Raw genomic sequence first — 11,389 nt, forward strand, 5'->3', positions numbered from 1 at the left:
ATACTTGGGGATAAGTTCAACAAATTCACTGGCTTATTAGAGGGATTTATTTGGTCTTCTTCTCCAAGAAACATAGAGAACAAAGATAAAGATCAAGAAGATGACTGGGCATTTGAACAGGGAACACATGCTAATTTTTCTGGGCCAACTTCTGGAAGTGCGACATGTGTTGCACTTTTTCAAAATAATCAGCTTATTGTGGCAAATTCTGGTGATTCCCGTTGTGTCCTCTCAAGAAAGGGTCAGGCATACAACTTGTCACGAGATCACAAGCCATAGCTTGAGATCGAAAGGGATCGAATTCTTCGAGCTGGAGGATTCATTCATGCTGGACGTATCAATGGAAGCTTAAATTTGGCGAGGGCTATTGGAGATATGGAATTAAAAAAAAAAACAACTTTCTCCCTGCTGAAAAATAGATGCGGGGGAGCTCAACAAATTCCATCTTCAATTTCCTTTCTTCGTCATCTGTGTGGCCTTGGTTCGAATCCGTAGAGGCTCATTTTCTGTTTTCTGATAGTTTTTTCTTCAGGAAGTTTCACCATGGGTGGCGCTCTCTTGAGCGAATTGCTGTCAGAAATACTGATACCCATTGCTGTTGTTATTGGAATTGGGTTCGCGCTGCTTCAATGGCTATTGGTGTCGCGTGTTAAAGTGGGTTCTGAGAAGGCCTCGTCGCTCAATAATGGAGTGTATAACAAGGTTTTGCTCGATGAACCCGAGGAAGATGGCGGCGATTTAAAAAACGTTGTCCCCAAGTGTGCAGAGATTTAGAACGCCATTCCCCTCAGGGCTACTTCATTTATGTTTACAGAGTACAAATATCTGGGTATTTTCACTGGATGTTTTGGGCTTCTCATGTTTTTGTTCCTTGGCTCCGTGGAGGGTTTCAGCACCCAGCAGCAGCAACGTAACTATGATAAGACAAACATGTGCAAACCTGCTCTTGCAAATGCATTGTTCAGCACCATAGCCTTCGTGCTTGGTGCTTTTACTTCTGTTCTGTCAGGTTATTTTGGAATGAAAATTGCAACATATGCTAATGCAAGAACCACATTGGAAGCCAGGAAAGGTGTTGGGAAGGCCTTCATTACAGAATTTAGGTCTGGGGCTGTGATGGGATTCTTGCTTGCTGCCAATGGGCTTTTGGTCCTGTACCTCTCCATTAACGTTTTCAAGCTCTATTATGGAGATGATTGGGAGAGCCTCTTTGAGGCGATCACTGGTTATGGTCTTGGTGGTTCTTATGGTGGAATGTTAGCTGCTTGGATGAGGTTGAAATATCCACATATTGCAATAGGTGCCCTAGCTTCATCTACGCCAATATTGCAGTTTGAAGACATTGTACCATCTGATATATTCTACAATCTTGTTTCAATGATTTCAAATGGGAAAGTGAGAATTGTTTCAAGGTGATACAACAATCATGGAAAGCATTGGAGACATATGGTGAAAGAGATGAAGGGCTACAAAATCTTAGCAAGAAGTTTCGCATGTGCAGGGATCTCAAAAGCACAAAGGAAGTACAAGACTGGTCAAGCTCAGCATACAGTAACCTTGCTATGGTGAACTATCCATATCCAGCTAGTAATTTCAGGGCAGATGAAAAAGACAATTCAAGAAAAGAAAGCTCAAGACAGTCAGAGTTTGGTATTAAAACTATGTTTTGTGATTACACAGCAGTTTCGTAGCACGCTACGAAACTGCTGAAGCTACATAATTTAAACTCAGTCAACCAATTTTGAGAGACCGAGGGAAAATTTTTGAAAAGGGAATATCTTCAAAGGATCATCTAAAGGTATCAACTTTCAACAAGGTCAAGACAGGTGGAGGAAACATATATTCGAACCCAACTCTAAACTTTTTGTTATAAAGTGATCACATTTACTACAGTCCATGATATGTCAGACAGCTTGGAGGAGCTTTTGTCTTCACACATGGAAAAGGTTGACAGCACATCAAGGACGTGGCATTTTGGTATATTTTGTATAATCAAAGATGAAGGGCATGGTTCATTGGGTTCGAATATCTTTGAGGAAAACCAAAGGCAGATAAACAGGGGCAGTTTCCTACTTTTCAGGGGCAATGGAGAAGATGTGACATTAAGGGCCAGCAGGCAGCTACAAACACCTACCACAACCAAACTAAAAAAGACCACTTGTCAAAGAACGAGAATGATTGTAATCAAGGCTATTGTTAACATGATATGGAGTTAGACTCCTATTTGCCTTAGATCTCTAAAGAGTCTAGTTAGCAGTTTGTTACATTTAATAGGTAGTTAAAATTTGAATAGGTGTCAGAAGAAGTATAATTCGAGTTCCCCTCATGTTGGAGGAGGAATCTCAACTTTGTAAAAGAATTCTATAAATAGGAGAAAGAGCAATGTACCAGGGGTTGAAAATTTATAAAAAAAAGCTCTGATATTTGGCTTATGTAAAGACTCTGTTTTTTGGTAATACAGTACTGGCTTATGCTTCTCAAGAATCATAGAGAGTTCAATGTATGAGTTTCTTTGTTGTCTTTTCATGTTATCTACAGTGTTATGAGTATTTGATTACTTAGAAATCACTTACAGTGTTCTAATTTCCTTCATATACTCGTAAACTGCCTTCTATGTGTTCAGTATGCTCTACATATGTTGAAATCTGAATGCCTTGACTTTTATGCAAAGCCAACCCTACTGTTAATATTGAATCATATATGACTCCATAAGCCCAATGGATACTTGTCAGTTGTGTTTCCACCATTTTCATTTTTATTTGTTTCACAAGAGTTAGTCATCTTGATCATAATAAAAAACCCTTAATCCTTTGAGAGAGCCCTCTCAGGCTAAGGAGGCTAAGCCTTAGCTAAAAGATTGGTTTGTAACAGTTACTTGAAGTCTTCCTCGTCTGCAGCCTTCCAGGGCCTGATTTTGAGATAACACCAGCAATACATGGCTAACCAAGGCCAAAGATAGTCAGATGCGATGGATCAACCTGGGATGTAATTGGGAAGTTCACAGGAGCAGCAGACCCAAAGTAAAGGAGGGAAGAAAAGGGGAAGGAAAAACCTTCAAGAGCCAATCCAAATGGTTGGCAAGATGCTAGTTAACTCTGGAAGGGTAGTGCCGCTATCAGCAGTATTCCAAAAACTACACAAAGTTTCTTAATGGTAGTAATCTCTTGGAATGTGAGAGGCCTCAATAGCTGAGGTAAGCATAGATACTTACAAGATCGCCTACAAAAGGAGAAGCCTCAGATAGTGCTCCTCCAAGAAACCAAGGTATCAGGAGAAAAAATAGAGGAAATACTTAGACGAATCCACCCTAAGTATGAAGTAGTAGCAATAGATGCAAAAGGAAGTGCGGGAGGTATTGCCATACTCTGGAACCCTGCAAAAGTAATCGTGGAATTCTAGATGGGCATGCTCACATCTTGTCATGGCACTTTCGGCACATTGGAACCATGGAATGGATTCTAATCTCGATGATCTATGGTCCTCATACTCCAAGTGAGAAGGGAGCTTTCCTACAGAGCATAGGGAAGCTGATTCAATTGTACAGTGGAAAACTGTAGCTGAGAGGGGGAGACTCTAACCTGATAACCTCACTAGCAGAGAGAAAAGGGGGTATAAGAAGAGAGGAACCAGAAATGGAATTGTTCAGGAACATGCAAGCGGATTTGCATCTCGTGGAAATTCCAACCATTAACGAAATACACACTTGGAATAACAGGTGGGGAGGAGCTCACCAGGTGGCCTCTCTGCTGGATTAGTTCTTGGCATCTAAAGATCTTATCAGTAGAGATATTTACTACGAAACCTCGATTCTACTATGCCTGGGCTCTGACCACTGCCTTATTCAGTTGGAAGAAGACTTGAAGCAGGGGCATCGAAACCAACCTCTTAGGTTTGAATCCTTTTGGTTGTGTGACTTTGCCTTCCTTGATAAAGTAAAGGATTGGTTGAACTCGAGTTTGGAACAGGGAAGAAATGTCATGCACACATTCCATCTTTGCTGGAAAGAGTTAAAGTAGAAAATCAAGAAATGGAACAAACATGAATTTGGTCATATCCTGCAAGACCAAGAACAACTTCAGGCTCGCATGCAATAGGTACAACAACAAATGATAACGAATGGACGCTCGGGTTCCTTATTTGTGGAAGAGGGAAAGCTCTTAACCAATATTGAGGAAAGGAGGAAGCAAGAAGAGATTTTATGGAAGAAAAAATCCCGGGTACAATGGCTCTGGGGAGGAGAAAGAAACGCCCACTTTTTTCATAAAGCCATGGTACAACATAGACAACATAATCGAATATTTTCGTTGCTCAAACCAGGAGGGAATATATTGGTACAACATGAAGATATGGAAAACCTATTGGTTAACAATTTCCAAAATACCATGTTAGAGCCTCTCCCTGATAGATCAAAAGTTATTGATCGAATAACCCGACACATACCCCAATTGGTCAACAGAGATCAGAACCTGGCACTCATGCGAGTTGTTATGTTGTAAAAGGTGGAGGAGGTGGTCAAAGATTTGGCCAAAAACAAAGTGTCAAGGCCAGATGGATTCGCTGCAGAATTCTTCCAGGCAACCTAGTCAATTATGGGCAAAGACATCCTGGAGGTGGTAGAAGAATCTAGAAGGTAAAGGAAGGTACATCTAGCCCTCAACTCTACTTTTATAGCTTTAATCCCTAAAACTAAACATTTTGAAGAGCCTCAGGGCTTCAGGACTATACCCTTATGTAATGTTATTTATAAAATCCTCTCTACAATCATGGTGAATCTTCTTAAACCAATTCTCTCGGCTTTAATATCCCTGGAGCAGACCGGCTTTGACAAGGGTCGCCAAATCCTAGACGGTATAGTTACGGCTCAAGAAGCCATCCACTCCCTCAAAAGCCTTTGATCGAAAGGCATGATGATTAATTTGGGTCTATCTAGAGCCTATGACCATCTAAGTTGGACTTACCTTCTGCATGTCCTTCAAGCCTTTCAATTTGACCCTAGATGGATTCAGTGGATATCCTCCCTTATATCCTCTCTGGTGTTCTCTATTCTCCTCAATCGCTCCCCTACTCAAACCTTCAATGCATCCCAGGGGCTTAAACAAGGAGAGACGATCTCCCCTTTCATGTTTATCCTGGCCGCAGAAATTCTTGGGAGATATATAAAAACAAAGGTTCAAGAAGGTCAATTCAAAGGGTCGTGCCTGTGGGGGAATGATATCCCCTTAACACATCAACAGTTTGTTGATGACATCATGATGTTCTGCCAACTCACTCTCAAAGAGGCAAGATTCCTCTTGATCATTCTTCAAGACTTCATGCAAGCCTCAGGAACTTAGATTAATAAAGAAAAGTCAGATATTTTTTTCTTTAACACCATTGTTTAGTCTCAATCCTTTATGGCTAGAATATTGGATTTTTGTATTAGCTCCCACCCTCAAAATACTTGGGTATTCCCCTCAGCTTCAACTCCCTCAGAGTTTCAAGCTGGAAGGCTCTTCTTGATCATCTACAAGCCCACCTTCAAATATGGTCCTTTTGGGCCCTCAACATGGCGAGTAGAGTAATTATCCTGAAAGAAGTGCTGCAATCGATCCCCATCTATCAACTCTCAGGACTTGCTGCGCCCAAAACCGCTTTCACTAAAATGAAAAATATTTTCAAGAGATTCCTTTGGCAGGGGGCACAAAAATCCAAGAAATGGGCCCTCCTATCTTGGAATTGTTTAACCAAACCCAGACTGGTAGGGGGTCTAGGTCTTAGAGATCCCTATACTCTAAATCAAGTCATGGGAGCAAAGCTATGGTGGAGATGGATTTAGGGAGGAAATTACCTATGGAAGCTGATGCAGGAGAGGAAATACAGAATGCCGCCATCTACGAAAGGGAGATTGAGAACACGAGGTACACCAAGAGGATCTACAATATGGAACCTCGCAGCGAAAAATGGAGACCTGATACGTAATCACAACTTCTGGGAGATCGGGGGGGAGACAAAGTGATGTTTTGGTAAGATGCATGGAAATAGAGGGAAAACTTAATTATTCGTCAATACCTTCCTAAGATATTCCTATTCACTAACCGATCTGCAAACCCAACAACGAACAAGTTTTGGGGCTCAGGTGCCAGATCAACCTGGCGAGAGTGGAAAAGTAGACAACATTGGCCCAATGCTCCAAATTCTCCCCAATGGGCAGCATATGATAAGGAGGTCAACTATAGAAGGATAACGATTTCTAAAGGCACGGATATCCTTAGATGGGGATATAAAAATAAAGGAATGCTTACAATACAGGAAGATGTTAACGGTGTTGGACCTACCAACATTCAGGGGATCTCCCCGGTATGAAGTCCCAACTAGACCTCACACCGTTTGTTGTAGGAGTCCCATCAGGTATGATGGCCCGATTTCCATTATCTTAAATGTTTGCCTTAGCTCTTGCTTGTCAGCATGAGAGAGTGGTTTACTTTGTCTTCAGGTTCACGTTCCTGGTGAATGATAGTGTTACTTGTGTCAAGGTTCTTTCACAGTAGAGAGAGAAGAAGGAAGTGAGTCTCTAGTCGATGGGGAGAAAATCCCAACTCTATCAAAGACACACAACACAACAGGACATGCACAGCTTCTGGAGGAGCAATCCACACTGATGCAGAAGTCACAACACACACAGGAGTATAGCACGTACAACACCCAATAGAGCAGCCTGCACGAGTGCGACGGTCGTTATAACAAGTTTATATGAAAGGTTTTGTCTGATTTCCGTGGAGGTAACCAACACGGACAAGACAGTGTTAACAACTTATACAACACATTTTCATAATTATATGTATTAGAGAAAATGAATAAGGCAAATTTTTTAACACAGGTTAAAGAAACATGTATTACAAGTGTTCAAGTTTAATCTTACAAATAGTTAGAACACATGTGTAAAAACATGTTGGCCTATTATTAGGCTTGTGAATTAAGCGAAAGTTCCAAGACACATCGAAACACCATACATCACTAACCACGTGAAAGGGGCATTGGAGCCACTCCTCGCTCCTCAAAGAAAAGACTACAGACTCTCAAGGCTATGTGGGAGGAGTTAGGTGAAATGTCCTTTTCATGTACAAATGAGGGGGTATTTATAACCAAGGATGAAACTCACCCTTTTGATTGTTCAACTTCCCTCATGACTGTTTGACTTATTTGACTCTTCAGCTTTACATAGCTCTTCCGATTACAAGTGGGTCCCTTGGACTTCCATGTTACATTACATTGATTTACAATAGTAGGGCCCATAGTAGTGATGTGGCTGACATGACTCGTGACACTACTCAACATGAAAATGCTGGTATGTTCATGCTAGTGGTGGTGTACATGTCGAGCTGCATTGTTGCTGAGTGATGGATGTGCTCTTGGTGTATCACAACTTCACCTCTGCATGGAAAGGTGTGCGGAGTCTTCGATGGTCATTGGGGTTTGCTTGATGTTGTATGTGCACATTGCTCCTTGCTTGTAATTTGGAATGCTTGACATTTTCGTATGTTCACAAAAATTTCTCCTCACATGTTTGTTCGTTCACGAGCACATCTCCTCACATGCATCATTCATTTGTTCGTTCAAGAACACATCTTCTTACATGTACTCTCCTTGTTCATCCCATATGTCATCGCGTTATGTCTATTCATGTACCTATATCTACAGTCACAGTCACCATGACGAGACGACATCAAATCCATAAACCTCCTAGTCTACCATGATGCATGGTTGTTCTCTTTCGAATCCAGGTGGCTGGGAGAGAGGACAAGGTTGCGAAACTGTGCAAGGCAAGTTTCAAGCTGGGATGCGAGCTCCAAGCACTACTGGTGAAAATTGTGCAGAAGTCACTAGGAGACTGAGATAGGAAATCCGACTAAGCAGTGACTATCCATGGGATCTAGCTCTACTGGAGGGAAGATCTGCACAATTTCTACAAGGAGGCAGTGCGGGCTGCTGAGGGACTTGATAGAAAAAACTGTGCAATTCTTGGAGGGGGCTGACTAAGGGCTTCAGGAGGCTTGGCAGCAAAAACTATGCAATTCTTGGAGGGAGCTAGCAGCAAGTTGTGGGGTTGCCGCAGAAAAAAACTATGCAATTTTTGGGAGGTTGACCTGCTGAACACCTTTGCACAATTTCTGATTTAAGCATAATGCTGGGTTGCTAAGGGGCTTGCTCAAAATCTACACAGTTTGCTGGGTGAGAAGTCGGTCGGCTGTCTCGGTGGCTGGTTGGGAAAATTGCACAATTCCTGGAGGGAGACAGGGACGGGCACTAGGTGTCTATCTGACCCTATCTGTGTAGTTTCCCCAGTCAGCGGAGCGGGCAAGGTCTGCATCTTTTGCGCAATTTTTTAGGGGAGTGAGTCCCGGGGTCACTGCCTGGTCAAACTCTCTGGTTGACTAGCAGGAGGGTTGGTTGATCAGCTTGCAAGTAGCATAGATTGGAATGGCTTGTTGGACACTTCTGCAATGTTCTGGGTGACAGTCGGTCGAGTTGATTGCAAGGTGGAGGTCCAACTATTACAGTATGATCTGGTCATCAGAACTTCAACACAATGACTAAGTGTGTGAGCGAGTGAATTTGTTCATACGCGACCTTGAAAACACACACTCAACATGACATGATGACAAGACGCCTCAAACCATTGAGACAACATATGCTCAACATGACTGACCGATAGTGTGAGCGTTAAGCGCGACACTTGTGATAGATTGTTGAATGACTGCGACGACGCTTGCACGACAGTGCATACAACTTCATGTGTGAGTGCGATGGATGTTCACATAGCGAATATAACATGTACACACGAAGCGAGGACCTTGTGCATACCCAAAACATGGCTGCAAGCATGGCATTGAGACCAACATGCAAAATGTTTTCTGTTGAACGGTCAAGCAAGGAGGGTGCAAAGACTCACATGAGCCCACGGGGTGAGTCCAAGTGCTCACAAACATCAAGTGAAAATCCAAGGGAGGCTCCATAATTGGATGCAGGCCAAAATTTTGGAGGGTGTTGCAGTCGCTACAACACTTGGCGACACACTAGTAGAATTCTAGCTTCTCTGTTTTGGTTCATTGACAGTACAGGGCCTTGTTCTTTCAAGGATTATTGAGTTGTTGTGCAGGTTACTTCAGCTTTCCCACTTACCCCATGGATAGACATGGTTCACCTTTTGCCAACTCAGTCAAACACAATTAAAGTTTCAGCTTGATCACAATGTTTCGAAATCGGGAAGGGTAGTTTGGCTTGCGAGTTAAAAAATTTCATAGTATAAGTTTTCATCTCTAGTGTTGCGGAGTCAAGCAGGAACACACAGTACCCCGGTGGAGTCACGCAGGAACACACACATTGCTCCACTATCAGTGACCCTGGACAGTACCCCAGTGGAGTTGCATGCTTCACCTCTTTGCATAGGAAGCCTTTCTCTTCTTTTGGCTTTGTATTTTTTAAAGAGGACTATGCATAGGCACTTATTTATTTTTGGGATGGAAGAGGGATCCTGACTTATTGAGAGCAAAAGAGGTTGTTCCTTCAGAGAAGCATGTAAGACCTCTGACACAGGTTTTCTCATTTATATTTTCCTCTTCTCTGTTTCTACTAGTTGTATGAGCCTGATCACACATAGCAGAAGACTGAGTATAGACATGGGGTTTCCTAGTGTGGACATAGTTTCATGGTTGGACCCAAGCTTCCCTTGCAGACGGCTCGTATTTTCTGTCAAGACTTCATTCGCTGAAAGTTATAACCAGGCATAGAGAAGAAGGATGCAGGGCAGGCCAAGTATTGAAGTGTCACAAGTCTCTTCAGATCTCAGCCACATACTCATTCAAAAACTAGAATCCAGTAAAGGGTAGCACTTATTTACAAAAGACCAGAAATAGTAGGATATTAAGAAAAAAAAAACAAACGAAACAGGAACACACACATTGCTCCACTATCAGCGAGCCTGGACAGTACCCCGGTGGAGTTGCATGCTTCACCTCTCTACGTAGGAAGCCTTTCTCTTCTTTCGACTTTGTATTTTTTAAAGAGGACTGTGCATAGGCACTTATTTATTTTTGGGACAGAAGAGGGATCCCGACTTATTGAGAGAAGAAGAGGTTGTTCCTACAGAGAAGCATATAAGACCTCTGACACAGGTTTTCTCATTTATATTTTCCTCTTCTCCGTTTCTACTAGTTGTGTGAGCTTGATCACACAGAGCAGAAGACTAAGTATAGGCATGGGGTTTCCTAGTTTGGACATAGTTACATGGTTGGACCCAAGCTTCCCTTGCAGATGGCTCGTATTTTCCATCAAGACTTCATTAGCCGAAAGTTATAACCAAGCATAGAGAAGACAAATGTCGGGCATGCCAAGTGTTGCAGTGTCACAAGTCTCTTCAGATCTCAGCCACATACTCATTCAAAAACCAGAATCCAGTAAAGGGTAGCACTTATTTATAAAAGACCAGAAATAGTAGGATACTAAGAAAACCAAACAAACGAAACAGGAATAGTAAGTACATGGCGCAAGGCGTGGCCTGACCTACTAAAAATAGTGCTTGATATCTTAGTCATTGACAAGAAGGTTTTCAATCCTCCCATCAAGTGATTACAGATGGTATGTGTGTGGGCCAAGCTTCTCATCGATTGTGTACGAACCAATCCACATGGACTGAAACTTCGTATGCTTGCCTTTGCCTTCATGGGTTTCATCCCATTTCAAGACTAAGTCACCAACATCGAAGTTAGCTTTCCTTGCAGTCTTCTTGTCGAACCATCTCTTGATATGGTTCTGGTGGAGTGTAAACTTTTCTTTTGATTTCATCCTTTCTTCCTGCAGTTTGTGAAGTGTATCCATCCTATGCTGAACTAGCATGCAAGGCTTGCCTTGGGATTCTTGAGATAACTGAAGCGCTATTGGGCGGTAGGATGGCTTCTTTACTATAGACCAGGAAGTATGGTGAGGTATTCAGAGAGGGTTTGGGTGTTACGCATTCAACCCATAAAGCATTCGTCAAGGCAGAGTGCCAGTTATGCTTATTAGAGTAAACGGTCTTTTTTATTATATGGATAAGGTTTTTGTTTGTGGATTCTGTGAGATTGTTTCCCTGTGGGTAGTAATTAGATGAATGTTTCAGCACAAAACCATTTTTCAATGAAAAATCATAAAGCTTTAAAGATGAAAAATAAGTTGCACTATCAAACACAAGTGATACCAGAACACCAAAGTGTGAGATGATGTTCTGTTGGAGGATGTTGATGACTTCTTGGTCATTCACTTGCTTGAGCGGAATTGCTTTTGTCCACTGGGTGAAGTAATCAGTAGCTGTCATAATGTAGCGACATTGGTTTTACGAATGTGGTAAAATTTCCCTGATGATGTCTAGGCCCCA

General features: G+C 42.2%; 1 pseudogene; it reads left to right on the plus strand.

The window, feature by feature from the left end:
* Positions 1-804: 804 nt before the first annotated feature.
* Positions 805-1,416, plus strand: LOC149161273 (pyrophosphate-energized vacuolar membrane proton pump pseudogene; annotated as a pseudogene).
* The last annotated feature ends 9,973 nt before the right edge of the window (positions 1,417-11,389 follow it).

Source organism: Pinus tabuliformis, chromosome 5_2 (assembly GCF_031772625.1).
Source record: "Pinus tabuliformis cultivar Carrire ecotype Pingquan chromosome 5_2, CPIR1, whole genome shotgun sequence".
Taxonomy (NCBI): Eukaryota; Viridiplantae; Streptophyta; class Pinopsida; order Pinales; family Pinaceae; genus Pinus; species Pinus tabuliformis.